Source organism: Castor canadensis, chromosome 3 (genome assembly GCF_047511655.1).
Source record: "Castor canadensis chromosome 3, mCasCan1.hap1v2, whole genome shotgun sequence".
Lineage (NCBI taxonomy): Eukaryota > Metazoa > Chordata > Mammalia > Rodentia > Castoridae > Castor > Castor canadensis.
The window spans coordinates 185,215,462-185,231,539 of NC_133388.1; the positions used below are offsets into that span (position 1 = coordinate 185,215,462).

The 16,078-nt window shown below is 40.9% G+C and overlaps 1 long non-coding RNA gene across 1 annotated transcript in view; it reads right to left on the reverse strand.

The window, feature by feature from the left end:
• LOC141421380 (uncharacterized) overlaps positions 1–14,963 on the reverse strand; it is a 50,752-nt gene extending 35,789 nt beyond the window's left edge. The window contains exon 1 of the long non-coding RNA XR_012445969.1: positions 14,839–14,963. This is a non-coding gene — a long non-coding RNA (uncharacterized lncRNA). The remainder of the gene's footprint in view (positions 1–14,838) is intronic.
• Positions 14,964–16,078: the final 1,115 nt, after the last annotated feature.

Genomic DNA, 16,078 nt, shown 5'->3' on the forward strand with positions numbered 1-16,078 from the left:
TTTAGATTCCACCCACTATTCTACCAAGGGAGTATGTACTCTAGAAAGAACTCAAGATGGGAAACAAGCGGCTTCTGCCTCAGCCTGTCTCAGGGACCACTTACCCTTTACACTGCAAGCATCTCAGAGCACATGATTCCAGCATTTTAGGACAATATTTTTCTATCACTCAACCACTACTTACTAGTTAAATATAAATAATTATATGCATTTAATTATAAACATCACTGAATCAGTATTATGTAAAAACATGCATTCTGTGACACATGTATTCCAAGAGTAATTTTGATCATTTTCCCACTTCTTCTGTTCACTGAATTGAGAACCTGCTCTCATATAACAGCATCCCATTTTAACCAGACTAGAGAACTCTCTCCCCTCTTGCACCTCTACAGATTTCTCTCTACTGTATGTGAGTTTTGTAATGTTAGGACACACCCTCTGAGAGTTCAGACACAGTGGGACTTTTTGCATTACTATGTAAATCAGCAGATTCAGCATTCAGTCAATATTGACCTGTTGACTTTGCCTTTTTCCACCTTGTAAGCATTTCCAGTGATCCAGGAATTTGGAGAAAGAACAGTCACATGAAGGTAACTTTTCTCTAAATTAGTAACCTGGGGAACTCATATGGTTCAGACCCAAATGTTATTTCAAGATTTAGAAATAATGCATTTGAATTCTACATCAATGAGTAAAACATAACGAGTTCTCAGATTACTGATAATCTGAGCAGCACTCTTTGTTGTCATTGTGTTGGCCAAATGAAAGAATGTGACTGAAAGAGAATTTCCAGTATTGTATCATTACCATACTAGTTTTTCCTATAATCTAATTTTCCCTGTGAGACTCTGTGGTCATGGAAGTGAAAAGGTCCTCTTCCTGTCTTCAAGTAAGTAAACTGAGGTAGGCAAAAAATGTATTCATTATCAATTCTGTTAAAGACAATGCTTGCTAATGGTAATAAATAATGTAAAGGAAATCAAACTTGGGCTCTAGTCAGCAGGTATTGGATGAGCCCCTGCTGAAAGAAAATATGGAGCCTAGACTTAAAAAGACCTAGGCTGTAAGCAGATGAACTGATGTTTGCCAATGAGTAAACAGATCACCATGCTGAGAGAGAAGGCCCATGCATTCAGGAGCAAATGGAGGAACAATGAAGCCAAAGTGTGGATACTGGTGGGCTTCTGGGTAGAGATGACTTGGCCTCTTACTGTCTCCAACCAGAGAGCTGCTCTTTGCTCTGCCTTTCCTCCATCTGGAACCTCCTCCCCAGGCATCCATATGGCTCCTGTCCTTTCCTGCAGGTCTCCTTTCAAATGCCACCTGCTCAGATTTCCTCTGAAGTAAGTTAATTAATTGTGCCTCAGTTTTCTCTCTTGCCATATTTGTCATTTGTCTCGCTTTATCTTGTAAGGCTCTTGAACAAGAGTTACACTCTCAGAAAGATTCATTACACTCCTAGATTTTCATCTTTTGCTAAATTTGACTTCTACGTGGTTTCAAAAATAAAGTATGTTGACCTGTGTCTAGAGTGAGTAGCCATCTGCCTCTTAAGCTGAGGCATTAAATCTCATTCCATGGCACTGAGAATGAAGGTTAATGCATAGTGCTTTCCCAACCTGGACTCCTAGGGAGTTCATTCTCAGTCCCTTAGTCTGAGTATCTATGGTCTGAAGCGTCTAACACTTAACCTCTGCCAGTTCCCAGGGGAAACTTGCATATGGAAACCATTTTTGCATGGAAGATGAAGATGCTTTTAAGGTGGAAAATTCCAAAAATGAGTGAAATCAGACCAATGATTTAAACTTGAGAGAAAAATATGTGTGTTTAGCAAGCTGTCTGGGGGTGGGGTTCTAGACTCTTTCAATGATTTTGCAATCCTGAGACATTAGATTGATATTTCTCATCTTTTGCAGTCTTGCCCATATGGACTTAAGTTGGTTGCCCTGTCTTTAGGCATCACCATTTCACATCACCAAATTTAAAATCCAAAAGAAGGCAATCATGAAATGAATAGGGAGACAGAGAGAGAGAGAGAAAGAGAGAGAGAGAGAGAGAGAGAGAGAGAGATACCCTGCTGTGCACCTCTCTTTTGAAAGAAGAAGACAGAAGGAGGAGGAGGAGGAGGAAGAAGAGGAGGAGCAGGAGGAGGAAGAAGAAGAAGGAGGAGGAGGAGGAGAAAAGGATGAAGAAGAAGAAGGAGGAGGAGAAGAAGGAGGAGGAGGAGAAGGAGGAGGAGGAGGAAAGGAGGAGGAGGAGAAGAAAAGGATGAAGAAGAAGGAGGAGGAGGAGGAGGAAGAGGAGGAGGAGAAGAAGAAGACATCCACTTACTCCTCACTGGACAGAGCTAGATCACATGACTGCCCTGCTGCAAAAGAGGATAGGCAAGCATGAATCTGAATCATTCATCCTGTATAATTAGAGGCCAGTAGAAGGAAACTACTTTTGAGGTGGCTGTTGACAAACAAAAGTGTCTGTCATACCCAAACTGTGTAGGTTTTGTCAAGGACACATTATCCTCCCTGGGAATTCTAAACATCTCTGTGTGCAGAGCCAACACCTAGGAATTAGCAAATCTCTAGTCATTGGGCCCAAAAATACCTCTTGAGCCAAGCTGGAAAGGGAAAGCAACAAGCCAGTCAGATCCCAGGACCTCTGAGTCTGCCACTCTTCTACACATCATCAGACTTTACCCTCCCTGCGTGGGTCCTCAGTGGCTTATGATAATAGATTGTTATAACTCACCAGGTCATGGAATTCTGCCATTTGCTGCAGCTCAGAATTCCATCAACCACTAATTTTGGAATTCTACCCCAAGGCAGATCTGTGACTCAGCCATTCATCAGCACTCTAAAGCTTCTCATTTCCAGAACCTCAGTCCATAGCCCCTTTATTTCTGAGAACACAAAGGTTCAAACTCCAACTCAATACGTCAGTATAATTGAGTCCTATTCCCTCATTGGTTGCCACACATTCTCCCATGATAGTTGTGATTAGAAAACTAAGTTCTCAGACCCAACTCTGGGTCTACCCATTGCTGACTCTGTCCTCTCCTCCCCCAGCTCTTCACTTAGGAATATTCCAAGAGTCTGTGTTGTAAGACATCTTCCCTAGTATGAGTAAGAACTCCTGCAAGGAGTGAGTGAGAAATGTCCGGAAAGAAAAGTCTGGCTCTCATTCAGAGGAATTTTTTACCTCTTTCCTCTAGGTCTCTCTGCTTCCCTTTTCCTTCTGAAGAGAAAATCTGGAGGTAGGTGTTCAGTTTAGTCACCCAGGCTAAGCTGTCTTGACTTGCTGATGGCAAATACCACTCCTTCCAAATTCTCTATGATATACAAATGTATTATTTCGGCATTACTCTCTGGAACCTCCCTGTAAGACACCTCAAGGCAGCAGTACCTGTCTCAGAAGTTCTGTTGGCTTACACAAGCTTTCTGGGGAAGTGAAAGTCAATGTTTCTGGAGTCATTCAAACTGAGTTTGACTCCCAGTTCTCTACTTCAGTTCTGGGATATCAGCCAAGTTGTTCAACAAGCCTCTTACTCTCCTTTGTAAATGGGGGTAATAATATAATGTCAACTGCATTTGGATAGTTATGATTAAAAAACATCATACAGGTAAAATGGAGCCTGGCTCATATTAAGTGGTTTTTAAAACCATTTACAAAGAGGGGTACGTGTGTGTGTGTGCATTTGTGTGTGTGTGTGTGTGTGTGTACTCATTCATTCTTTCATATATATTTTAAGCAAGTTTTTCCTGCCTACTAAATGCCCAGTCTTAACCTAGATATTGGCTATACAAACACCAAACAAAATTAATAACATTTCTCCTGTGTTTTAGAGTGGGAGATAGACAATAATTAAATAAATGTGTACTATGACACATACCCATTAGAGTTGTGAAAAAAAAAGTGTGGTAAGGGAATAAACGAACCAGAGGGACCAATGTGCCAATTTAGATAGAATGGTCAAGGGAAGTCTCCAAGAAGGTGGCATTTGAAAGGAGACCTGAAGGAAAGGAGAGAAAGGGACATGCAGATATCTGGCAAGTAACCTATTATACAGAGGCAACTACAGGTACAAAGGTCAAACAGATGGAAGCTCCCTGGCCTGTTAAGAACATTAAAAGGCAAAGGGGCTAGAGCAGAGAGAGTAATAAGGACAGTGATGGAAGGCTGGGGAACCTGAGAACAGCTCACATGGAACTTTGTCAGCCAGATCTTAAGAGATGGAAAGACACTAGAGATGAGTGGACGAAAGAGTGTCATTCTTTACATTTTTAAGAAATGACTCTTGCTACTCTCTGAAGAAGTGACCAGATTGCCAAGTACAGAAGGCAGGGAGTACTTTAGGAAGCTACAGTAATAATTCAGCTGGGAAATTGTGGGCATTTGAATTAGAGTGGTAGTAAAAGAAGCTATGAGGAGGCATTGATTAAAAATAAATTTTGAAATCAGAGCTGACTTCAGTTGCAATACGAGTGAAAGAAAAGAGTTGAGGCCAACATTAAGGTTTTGACCAGAGACTTGCCCAGAATGAATTGATCATATACTGATTTGGGGAAGGTTACAGGAGAAGTAGTTTGGGGTGAGAGGTTCAATAGTTCATCCACTCAGCAAATATGTGAGCAAATCTCTTTTGTGAGAGAGAATGGGGGTGACTAGATGGAATCAGACACTGCATCCATGAAATCCAGGTGCCACAGACCCACAACAGAGTCTATACCATGTTAAATATTTTTCATTTAGTAAATAAATAAATACCTATATTCTTATTTAATTGTCAATGGAAATTATAGAATACATGCCCATGTATAATTTGGAGAGGTGTTCCCCAGGTTTATTGGGGAAGATTATACTCAGCTAGGTGGAAGAGAGGTATTTTTGAGGATCTGTCCATCATGTAAAAGACTTTCTGTCATACTCAGATTTGAGATTGCCCTTTATATTTAAGACATATTACCTACCCACGTATCTGTGCGATGGAAGAAGGAATGACCTCCTGACTGAGCCCAGCCCTTCCATGCTCAGAACCTCTCTTAAACCTCTGATCCAGATATTTCCCGTTATTGTATGCCATTCCCTCTCCTTTCTTCCTACCTATCCCAGTTGGGCCAATCCAACAGGCAACTCCAGACAATAATGACTTCTTCTCACCAACACACTTATACAAGAATCCCATCCTAGGCTCCAACTCTTTCTCCAACTTCAGTTGCTATTCCACTGAACATCTGATTGTGTCTTGTATGGCTTAGAATTTTTTTTTTACTCATTAGGCTTATTTCCCAGAAAGACTGCAAACTCTTGAAGACGAAGACAATTCCTTTCTCTGTTTTTGTATTCCCACTAAGACTTAGCACATTGCAAACTGCTCAGGGGGTGAAATCCCTGTGAACTGATGATCTTGACATCATCTGTGGGGAAAAAAATCATCTTACCTATGCCCTGACTTCAGTCTGACTTTAGCTAACCACCATGACCATGAAAGCAAGAGATATCTCAGAAGTCAGTTTATTAATATCCAATAGAAAGAGAAATAAGCTGAAATGTTCAGGTTGGCATGGTCTGAGTTGTTGAGTTTCCTTTCCTGGAGCCAAGTCATAAGGGAGCCAAGTCATGATTGGAAACCATTTTATTTTATTGCTATGAGAAGTCATTTTTCAGGTACCAAAAAATAATTGAACTCCTTTCCAAAAAAGCATCGTTTCTGTGAGAGGAATCGTGGCAGCATAAATTGCCATTTGTAACTAATAGGGTTATTTCTCCATCCTGGGTAACCTGATGACATTTCCTATGTATTTTATAAGATCCAGGTTTCTCCTGAGATGGGACTGCTTTAACAACCGTTACAGCTTATCAGATTAGTCTCTTTTGGCTTAAAAGGATGCCAAGTAAATGATATTGAACACACACATGGGCTTTCCCTACATTGAGAAGAACCAGAAGAGGCTAGTCAGGTTTTTTGTTTCATTTTGGTAATTGTGGGGAGGAATCCCATCACTGTGTTGATTTCTTATCCAAGTAGGAAAAATTGAGGACTGCATGTTCTAGAAACATTTTGTATACATAGACAATCAAGTTTCAGAAAGTTAGCTTCAGAGTCTAGTGGAAATACTTAATAATCAGCATCATCAAGAGACATACACACATCTAGAAATCATAAGAATTTTAGATACGGCTACAAAAAAAGCAAAGATTCAACCTAAAAGGTATATATTGAGTGCCTTGAATTATTGAGAACAAATTGTACTCTTCTTTCTGCGTTGTCTTTCACATTTGAGAAAGTACTCTCACAAAGGTTTGGTGAAGAAAGAAAGCTTGCACTTGGGGTCAGGTTTTATGCTTAGACTTTCACTGTGTTAACACTGTGTTCTTTGCAGTGACTCTGTGTACTGTGCACTTCATGCTACAGATGAAGAAGCCAAAGCTCAGTGAAGTTGAGTGAACTGCTTGTTATCAACAGGCCCTGAGGGACAAAGTCAGCATCTGAAATCAGAGTTAGGGTTTCTATGGCCAAATTTCCCCCACCACCCTATTCTGGGTCACTTTCTGGGGAACTGTCACTCAGCAATTTGGATACCACTGTGTTGTTGCTGTGGTTCCCAAATTGGCTGTACATCAAAAATACCTGAGAAGCTTATCACACAGATTTCTAAGCTTTATCTCTGTGGTTCTGATTCCCTAGATGTGGTGTGGGCCCCAGGGGTCTGAATTTTTCAGAGTAACATCAGAAAAACTATGACTATCTTGGGTGCTTTCATATAAGCACCATGAAGCAACAGGTATACAACAGTCTATTTCTTGGACCTGAGGCACATATGAAGCTCAATTCTAGAGAACAGGCACTTTAGACATTTAGTCCACTCTATGTTTCATAGGTTGTCCATGGAATTAGTGATGGAAATTGATCCTGCAACTCACTCCAAGACTTGGACCTAGTCAGTTAACATCGCTGAGCTTCATTGTGTCCATCTGCAAATGTGGGGCCTATAGTACCTGCAATCTAGGGGTACTGTGTGTTCAGGTGTACTAGCTTCAATAGGTGCCATTTATCAGAGCTAAAGGTGAAGGGCACAGGTTCAGCAGCCAAACCGTTTGAGTTCACATCCCAAAGCTTTTGCTCACTAACTGTGTCAGGTAAGGGAGTTACTTAACTTCCCTGGCCTTGGTGTTATTATCTACACAATGAGGAATAATACATCTAGTACAAACTCAGAGACTGTCAGAAGAAAACAAATGGATTTAACATATTAAATGCTTCCTTCAGACCCTGGCTTAAAACTAATAAGGACTTCATAAATGTTACCTAGTATTAATTGAGGGGATAGTGTTTTATTTATTAAATATATGTAAATACTTATTGAAGACCCTTTGTCAGAGTCCTCAGTTATGTTCTCATTTCATATTTACCAATATCTTGAGATTAGTACTGTTAGTGTCCCCATTTTACAGATGACAAAACTGAATCAAAGTATCTTGTTCCAGGTCTCATAGCTAGCAAGTGGTATAGCTGAATTATAAACTCAAGCTTCAGAACTTAGAAACTCTATTGCCCCTCCCCCCAATTTAGACCAAGGTCTCAATGTGATAGTAACTCATTGCACCTCTTCTTCCAGTGGTAGGCTTCTTGACAGGTGTAAACGAGTCACATTGTAGTCCCTGCTTTTTGTTAAGTCCTATTTGTATTAGAAGATAAGCTCAAAAACCTATAAAGACAAAAAGGAAAGGGAGAGTGCCTACATTTTCAGTCATTTTAGTAGCATGTGACCAGTTCTGGGCCTGGGTGCACACATTTACTTGACCACATTTTGGTCTTCTCCAGTCAGAGCTTAAAAATGTTTTCATGAAACTCTGCAAATGAATATTGCATTGTGGTTTACACCTTGCTGCTAAAGTATAGTAATAAATCCTATTCTCTCTAAAAGCAAGATCACAATGCACAGGAATGAGTCTTCTTCTGGAGGGTAAGAATGGTAACCCTGTGGAAGATCTAGGAGGGTAATCTCAGACTCAGGACAGGTTATACACAGAAGGGAACAACTTGCAGTCTTACAGTTTAAGAGTGACAGAGCCCAACTTGTTGTAGACAAAACAAAGCCCAGAGAGAACCCAGGACAACCTAGTGGTCAACCAAAAACTTTCCTTCATCTTCCAAGTCCCAGCTCCAGGCTGCTGAGTCTCAGAAGGCTCATGTCTCACACTGCCTTTCCAAATCATAACACTTGCTCGCTCCATGTACAACGACCTTATCACCGTCTCCTTCCACATTCTGATGTCCTATTTCTGTGAGAGTTCTTTGAAACAGAGCCAGCCCTTCCAGCAAGCATATAGAACAGAATGGTGATTTCAGAGTGAAGTCTGGTGGAAACAAAACCCAGACATGTAAAATTTGACACCTTAGCCGACGTAAGTATGCACATTCCCTCCCAGTTCCCACTCCCTGCCTCACCCCACCTCAACATGCTCATAATTTCTTTCTGGGGAAAACCACAACCAGCACTTACCACCAGAGGCCAAATTCGCTGGCAACAGCTTTGCTTTTAAAAGGGAGACATAAAATATTGGTTAAAACCTTTGGATCATTCTAACATATTAGGAGGGGACCAAAAACTATGTTCCACCAAGTATAATGTTATTTTCTTTAGGAGACATCTGAATTGATTCCATGCAAAGAGTTTGCAGGTAATGAGTTTTAAATAGATAATAATATTCTACTACTCTAACTGTCCAAAAAAGTCAAGGCCTTTTGCCCTTATTTCAGCAAAGGGAGAGATGGGAAAAAGGCCATGTAAAAATAAGGGCCTTACTGCAAAAGGAAAGACCTGAATTCTTGAGCTAAGACACAATCAATCCTGGTTTAGTTTCAACAATTCCATGATAAGGATGGTGCTCAGAACTGGTAAAATGGAGATGACAGACAGCGTAACTGGGTGCTTAGAACAACTGGATGTAATTAATAAATAATGAACAAATAAGTTCATTAAGAGAAAGTAAGTGACATTCATTTGAGCTTCTGCCTTTCTGAGTTACCTGCAGTTCCAAGAACATTCCTTTCTGGGTCTCAAAGCCTTTCCATGCAAATCTGTGATCAGAAATGCCTATCCTCCATGCCTGTCCTCCATGCTTGTCTTCCATGCCTGTCTGAAGGTGCTCATTTAGGCACATCACAAGCTTTCTGATTCTCTTCACTGAGGCATCAGTGTTACAACCACCTCCTTTATTGAAAAGAAGAATTCAGATCAAAGTGCAACACTCTTTGACCAGGCATTCATGAAACCAGGGTTAGGTTTCAGAAAAATTGTTACGTTAGAGCATGACATCCCTGGTTCCTTAATTCAGGATCTCTTTACCCTCCACCCCTCACTTTGTTCTCTTCTCTCTTATCAAATCCTGGTCTAATATTCTTTAGCAAACTGGCCATGGCCAGAGGCATTTGGGATCATAGTGATGGGAAGTTGTGGCTGTTGACTTATCACGATGGAAACATCAGAGCCAAAGAGAAGGCATGGAGTTTGAAAAGAGAAGCTCACGCAACAAAGAATTATCTAGCCCATAATATCAGCAGTGCAGACACTGAGAAAGCTTGCTGTGAGGTTAGTGCAAACTAAGTTTCTAGTGTGACTCATCAGATGAACACCTAGAGAAGAATCTGCCACTTCCATAACTGTACACCTCAGCCTTTTTCCAGAAAGAGAGGGTAAAACCCAACCACACTTATAACCAATCTCAGCCTCCCATCAGTGGGCACCATGAGCATCCCAGCCCCCTGTGTGTCAGCATGGTGCCTGTTATGCATCTTCACCAAATAGCTCATCCTCACTATAATCCTGAGGGCAGGGGGCAGTGCTACCTTTCATACCCCGCAGGAAATCAAAAGGGGTGCATTTATCAACGTTATGCTGAGAGGAAGAGGAAGAGTCCAGAATCCAACCTAGATCTGTCCTCAGCACAAATGAGGCTTTCCCTACTGCCTCACACTTCAGATAGAAGTGGCAGTTCTAACAGAGTAGGTGTTTAGGGGCAGAGCTAAAGAACAGATACCATTCCCTGCTGTTTGTGGAAAGTGGGTATCCCAAGACATTTCTACTTAAGCTAAGTGTCATAGATAAGAGAGGGCCTCCCAACCCCCACGCTTCACCCCCTGAAACTGTGAATGTGCCTCTTCATGTAACCAAAGAGAATTTACAGATGCGATTAAATTAAGAACCTTGCGATTATCCCAGATTATATTGGTTTATCCAAGTGAACCTAATGTGATCACAGGGACCTTATAAAAGGGAAGAGGAGAGTCAGAGACAGAGAAGGAGACCTGAGGATGGAAGCAGAAGTCATAGGGATGTGGTCCGGAAGCCAGGAAATGCAAACGGCCTCTAAATGCTGCAAAAACACAAGGAAAAAGATCCTTTCCAAAGGCCTCAGAGGGCACCTTCATTTCATCCCAGTGAAACTGATTTCAAACTTCTAACCTCCAGAACCATAAATACAATAACCTTGTGCTATGTTAAGTCACTAAAAGTATGATAATTTGGGACTAGAGGTGTAGCTCAAGTGGTAGAGTGCCTGTTTTGCAAGACTGAAGCCCTGAGGTCAAATCCCAGTTCCACCAAAAAAAGATAAAAGTATGATAATTTGTTATGACAGCAATAGAAAACTAATATACTACTACCACGGAAAATATAGGTGGCTAGTTAAACTTGAATTTCAGATAAACAATAAATATTATTTGGACAAGTAGGTCCCATACAATATTTGTGTACACCCTATTTTCTTTTGCTAAATCTGGAATCCCTAATCAACATCCCCTTTCCCACCCAGTCCTTGGCTGCACACAGTTCTGCTTTTCCTCCCAGCTCAGTCACAATGGTATTACTACACCTACTGTTCTGAGTTGGTCTATGACTCAACAAAGTGAAATCGTTAAGGCTTCAGACAAATAGCTCTGAGGGAAAGTTATTATTCTATATCATTGCCTATCAATTATTTATAGTTTATAATGTAATACCATTTGTAATGGGTAATATGCTTTCTATTGTGCTGTAATATCATCCAACCCATCAGAACAACCATTGGGGAGATGGATTGACTTGCTGCAAACTGCAGTGCCTTTTTCTAAACAAGCCATGTGCATTTTTGAACCTGAAAATCACTGCTGTTTGAGCTAAGAGAAAACTCTTCTTTGAATTCAAAAGAGAAGGAGAAATACTACCTTTCCTGACAAATTGATTTCCTAAGAAACAGGGCAGGAACCGGGGCAGGGTGTAAGTGTTAAAGACAACACCAAGTGCAAGGGAGGCCCTTGATTTGAGGTGTAGAGGTTGCATATGCATGGAGAATGAGTGTTTCTTCAAATTTCACACACAGGGACATTTCCTTGCTTCAATTTAATCTCAGCCCTCTTCAAAACTCCACCCAAGCCATCCACAAAACTTAGAGTTAGTTTTGCCTCTTTTTAGAGCTTAAGGGAAACTAAGGACCTGAAAGGTGAAATCAGGACAAGATCCATTGAGAGGAGTGATTATAATGGACATTGTGGTTGCTCTCCCACCATATTTTGCACCTGTTCCTCACTGTTTCAGCCAGAAGTTTGAAGTTTGAACTTTACTGCCTACTCTGGTACCAAACCCTTTCCTGACTGATTTAAGCAAAGCAGCATAATTCTATATCCCTAATTTCAGAGATTCAGGAAGTCAATCAAGCCTAAACCAGTCAATAGATAGTATGCCCCCTCATAACTCAGGCTTCATGTATAGGATTCATGACTTTTGATCCATGCACAGAGAAAACAATTCCTGTTTCTTTTGAAATGTTTGTAATATAAATGGAAAGCTTGGAATTGTTGCATCTATTTTATTACTATGAGTAAATGAGAATGAAGTAGTCACATATAGACTTGTAGAGGTAAGAGATTCATAGAAAGAAGCCAGAGTCTTCATCAAATCCCCACTACCTGTGGACTATTCTGTTACATGCACCAATGAGTTCAGCCAATAGTTAACCCATTATGAGGGAGCATATTCTAATACTTGCAAGGGAGAGATTTCTATCTAGACAATGGACTGGCGATTTCTAACTTGAAGTTGCCAAGCATTGTCCAAGAACTTTCTGCAAGGTGAAAATGTCCTATGTCTGTGCTGTCTTATTCAGTAGCCACATGTACCTGTTGATGTTTTAATATATAGCTAATGTCACTAAGGATCTGACTTTTAAATTTTACTAATTGTAATTAATTAAAATTTAAATGGCCATGCATAAGTAGTAGCTACGATATTGGACAAGTGTGGCCCTACAAGCTTCCTGATCTTCATTCCAGCTACCTCCTACAGGGAGCACCTCTTGATTCTGTCCTTTCTGCAGATTTGATTAAATTCCCTTCCTCTGTGATCCCACGGTAATTGGACATGCCTCTCACATTGCAATAAGCTTTTTTTTTTTTTTTAGAATAATTCTCTTCTGACTGTGGCTGTGTTCCTTGTTTGGGTAAGATTTTTGAAGGCAAGGCTTACTCCTACAGTCCAACCCTGAGAAAGGGCATTACACATTAGTGACTGTGAACTGGATGAGGTCACATGCAGCCCAAATGTGTATTGGATGTTGAGAGCCTTCGTAGTTTGTAACAATTCATTTAAGACAATATGAAAATACGTACAGTCATACTTAGCGACTCTCCATTTTCCCAGTTGTTAACCTTGATCCACTCCTCCATGTACTATGAAAGTATTCCCAGACATGCCATTTAGTAAGTTTAGAAATCCCAGTCTGCTCAGCCTTGTGATATCTATGACCATTGATTTCAGGCTCCACTGCTGCCCTCTCTAACTCACCGAGTGTCTCATTCCTTAATTCTCTGGCTGGTTCCATGGTTTGCTATCTACAAACCAGAGGGTGAGGAAGAAGTAGACGATGCAGAGTTGGAGTGAAGTCCACTGTACTATCTGCCTTGTGGAGAGTGGAGTTGATGCACTGAGGAGCCTCCTCGAGATATGCACCTTAATCCTGGGCTGTCAAACCCCAGAGATTGTCCTTATTAATTAAGCCCATCAATAGAAGTCTGCCAAGTTTCTAAAAAGCATCAAGCATGTTACTAGACTTAAGTGTTCCATCAGTGAGCAAGACAAAGTACCGTCATACTGAGGAGACTGGTAACAGTCACACACACACACACACACACACACACACACACACACACACACACACACGCACACACACAGAGTGAAGGAAAATGAAGTAAGGTATGGTAATAATGGGGAAGAGTGAGGTCAGCTAAATAGGTTATCACAATAGTCCAGGAAAAAAAAATAAGTGACAAGGTCCAGGGTGGTGGCAGTTGACATAGTGGAATGTTATCAGATTCAGGACAAGAAACTTGTGAACAGTCATTTTTTTCCATCTCTCTCTCTCTCTCTGTCTTCCCCCCACCCCACTTTGGTACTGGAGTTTGAACTCAGGGCTTCGCACTTGCTAGGCAGGTGTTCTACCTGCCATGCCCCCCCACCCTTTTTGGCTTTAATTATTTTTCAGAGAGGGTCTCACATTTTTGTCCAGAGACAGTCTGGACTGTGATCCTCTTACCTATGTCTCCTGTGTAACTTGGCTTGTACTACCATGCCTGACCTTTCTCTCATTTCTTGATTCATTCAAGCTCTGCCAGATCAGATCCTTGGTTTCCCCTGTCTTCAGATACTTTCACCACTTAACAGCTAACATCGAGACAGGTACTCACTCTTTGGGGTTTCAAGACCTTTCATTGGTATAAAAACTTCCTCTTACTGAACCCACTGTCAGATCCAGGATGAGAAAAAAATTGGTAGATCCAAGAAACTTCTCTCTGGCTTTTTTCTTCATAGGTGAACTAAAATATTTGGCAAGATAATCTATGGTACCCCTTCTTATTGTGGAATAAAAATATAATAACAAAATGAATAAAGAAAGAGAAGGGAGAGGCAGGAAGAAAGGAAAGGAAGAGCAGATAGAAGGGGAAGGGAAGAATTAAAGCTATTTATAAGCCCAAGATAAAAATTCCTTATACAATAAGTACTACTATATGAGGCTTTAAAAACTTGCAAAATGAAGAAATGCTATTCCATAAGCCCACCAGTGAGCTTTGGGATCTAATCACTATTAGCCACCTCTCTCACTGACCCCCATCCTATGGGCATCTCTGAGAGGTCTGGCAAAGATGCTTCCCGACAAGGTGGAGTCAGTAGACAGCTGCTTTTTCCTTTCCTATTCAATCTGAGCACAGTCCAGCACTCAAGGCCCTGTGGAGATAATCTGTCTCTCCAGTCTGCTCCTGCCTCCCGTGTCTTCAGGCACACTCACAAGTATTCTCAAGTGTGTCCTTGGCCTTCAATAGGGACTCATGCATCTTATGGAGCAGCCAGGCCGGTAGCCCGAGGCAGCCTGTGAGCCAATGTCCTCATTCCCAGGGCCCAGCCTGAATGTCAATGACCCAAATCCCATTACTGGGTGTCTGCTTTACTCATTACCATGAGTTTTTCATCTCTTCTGGTGTTCAGAAAAATACCATTTCTATTTTCAGAAGAAACAACTCTGTCTCACATTTGAGAATTTGCCAGGCTTTGATTTTTATTATAGTTGCAAGTTCCTTCTTGTATTGTATTTTATTTAGAATCCTTAAAACCTCCTTTATTTATGGAGCTTGAGTTAGGAGGATTTTCTGGCTAAGAGGACAGGTAGAGAATTATAGAAGTTTTGAATTTTTAAAGATTCTCTAAGAATGTGAGGGTTCCTTTCCAAGATGGTCTTATATTCCAGAGAAAATATATCGTGTCTAAAGAAACACTTGATGAAGAAATGACTACAAATGATAAAACTCACTTGGAAGGAAGATGTGAGAAGTAGCGACATCCTGGTCTTTCAGGCTGAGCCCCAAGAATTAGGACGTGGTTGCAGAGCTCACTGTCACAGGCCACCAGCTCCTTATTAAGGTACTTGAGTTCTCCATATCTGAGGAGAGATGTGAAATTACTTCCTAAAGTGCCCAAGACAGAACAGCATAATTTGTAATAAGACAAAAGACCTGCCAGAGCCCTCATGGCCCAAGTGAGCCTTACAATTGCTGTGCAGAGTGATTGCAGAGGTGAAGTAACAGGGCTGAGCAACCTAAACTCTTGGCAAACCAGAAACAGCTGAGAGCTAGATTTCCTTATTTTTCTGTCTAGGCCTGTCTTATTCTCTCTCTGGCTAGGACTGCTTTCTGATTTGAAAATACCAAGTTCAACTTCCCCAAATAGCATTTGTAATGGGAATAATATCATTACTTGTATGAAGAACTCAGTGACCACCTTACAATGATCTGTGACACATATCTTCTTGCTTAATTCTCTACCAAATTCATGGAGTTAGTATTTCATAACCTTTTATGAATAAATAAATTAAAGCTTACATTACAGACACCATGCAAGGCAGCCAGGGGCGCACAACCCTGGTGGCTGCTTTGGAGTCACAAAAATTTGGATTCAAGTCTTAACTCTGCATTTTCTAACCTTATGACTTCAGGCAAAATGCATATTTTCATTACATCTTAGTTTTTCACATAATTGGAGGAAAAGAGTGCCTCAGAGTCACTTATTCACTTATTCTATAATTATTTATTCAATATCTACTATGTTCTAAGCTCTAGATATACAGTAATGAATAAAATAAAAATTCCTGCTCCTGTGGGTTATGTTTCAATGAGGAAAGACATAAAATAAAATATATTGCATTTGAAAGTGATAGGTGCTAGGAAAAATAAAACAGAGAGAGAGGAGAGAATGTTACAGGGAGGAGCTTGGTTCAAGACAGAATGGCCAGTCAAGACCTCAACTGAGAAAGGGAGGCTAGTGAAGACTTCAAAAAGGGGTGAGAAAGCAAGCCTTGGTGATATCTGCAGAGATCTCCAGGCAAGAGGAACAGCAAGGTCATAAGGCAGATGCAGAGGTTTGGAGGATACCTCTGGGTTCCAAGAAGGAGGAGACCATATGGCTGAATTGGAGCAAGTGAGGGAGAAAGAAGTAGGGGGGAGCACCAGAGATGTAACTGGAGACACAGAGCACAACTTATACAATGCTCTATG